At 40.0% G+C, this 1,778-nt stretch overlaps 1 protein-coding gene across 1 annotated transcript in view; it reads right to left on the bottom strand.

The window, feature by feature from the left end:
• The window catches only part of LOC101860993, a 25,078-nt gene that overhangs the window by 22,194 nt on the left and 1,106 nt on the right, over positions 1-1,778 (bottom strand). The window lies entirely within an intron of this gene.

The raw sequence follows: 1,778 nt of genomic DNA on the forward strand, positions 1-1,778 counted from the left end.
TCACCCGGGCAAAATTCAAATTTTCCAACCAACTGAAAATGTTTAATGTGTCTGGCTCACTCATATGACCTTATGGAGTTGCGAGCGCCGCAAAGAAATAAACAAAATAAACAATACAAAAGAGTGAACAGAAATGGTGTACGTGTGTAACAAAATTTAATACTAGTACTAGTTTTGAATCTACGACCATTTCTAAAACCTTCCCTGCAACCAGAGAATCTGGTTGGAGTGTTTACGATCACGATTATTGGGTCTACCAGTGTTGAAAAGCCTGAACTGAGGCAAACGAAGGCATAAATCCACTTCAGTAGTCCAATCCGAGTAGAAATATCCATGCAAATCTACAGTTTATCAGCTAACAAAGTTGAGAGAAAGCTGGATTTCTTTACAGATCGTGAAGATTTATGAGGGTTAATAAAACAGATATGCGTTTAGATTTCGTGCTGTTTCTTAGTTTATTGTGGGGTTTCGTAGTATACGGAAACTACATTGGTCCATACACGTGATTGTATTTTGTGATTTGTAAACGGGATTTTGAAACTAACTATCCATTTTACAAAATTAATGATTCGAAAGTATGGTTTTTAGCACGAAGCATTTAATTGTTGTGTATCTTTAAGTGGATTTGTGAAATCCGTATACGTATCATAAATCCACTTTCACGTCTTGAATTGTGAATACAACATTCACCGAGTACAAGTGGAACCTTTTTATGACCATTCGCAGCGTAAAATATTTCTACTTTTATTACCTTTTCCTCATAAGTCAATTTAGCCGAAACAGTAATGAACATTGGAACGTGGGACACCACATTCACAGGAGGACACTCTGGAATAAGCGTTATTGTACACCTATCATAAACCAACTTGTATGTTTCGCTTAAGTGCATTGCACGAGTCATAAAACCTGGATAATAACGTCTTTGGGGCTAGGCTGGTATCAAAGACCAAAAATAATAAACAGCTCTTCGTTTCTTTTGCGCTATAAAATATCAACAAGGCAGTTTGTTTTGCTCTTTATAGTAAACTTCGCCCCACTAGGTAAAACGTCGTTTGCTCGCGAATGACTACACAGCGACCTAAGTGTGACCCAACAGAGAGTATTTCGACCTCCCATTTATAACATTTGGTTCCACAAAGTGTGGAGACTGCGGGTGTATGTAGCAGACCAAGTAAGATCCGGGGACTCTCGTAGTGGAGAGGTTAAGGTATTCACCTCTCATTCAATAGATCGGAGGTTCGAATCCGGATAGCGACGGAACATTTAATTTTTCTTCTCTAATTTTTTTTCTCCTTTAATGTCCTTTCCTTCTCTCTAACAATGTTCTGTCGTCTGCTTTCGTCTCCACTTTCTACCCCACACCTAAACATCCTTTGCCCCCTCCTCTGGGCTCCTTCTGCAGCCTTTCTACTGCTACCTCTTGGCTCCTTCTTACTGAGCGCCAAGGGGTGGATGTCAACAGAGAAGTCCAAACGGGAAATCAGGTTAACTCTGCTTACCTCTCTAGTAGCACAAAGTCTTCTTCGACTATCAAAGCACCCCGGAAATAGCAGTTCACAAGAGAGTCACAAACATACAAAAAAGTAGAGGAAGAAATGATGAAAGTAAAGATGAGGAAAGAAAAAGTAGCAATCCCCCCTGCGTTGTTCCGGCACAGTATGACCATGACATTAATAAATCAGCCCATTTACAATTCTACTGTGCATAAGAACATGTTAATGTGCCCCTTTGGGAATGGCCTTAAGGCAAATTCAGTCAGAAGCACAGCTCTGATGGGG

This window comes from Aplysia californica, unplaced genomic scaffold, assembly GCF_000002075.1.
Source record: "Aplysia californica isolate F4 #8 unplaced genomic scaffold, AplCal3.0 scaffold00462, whole genome shotgun sequence".
NCBI lineage: Eukaryota > Metazoa > Mollusca > Gastropoda > Aplysiida > Aplysiidae > Aplysia > Aplysia californica.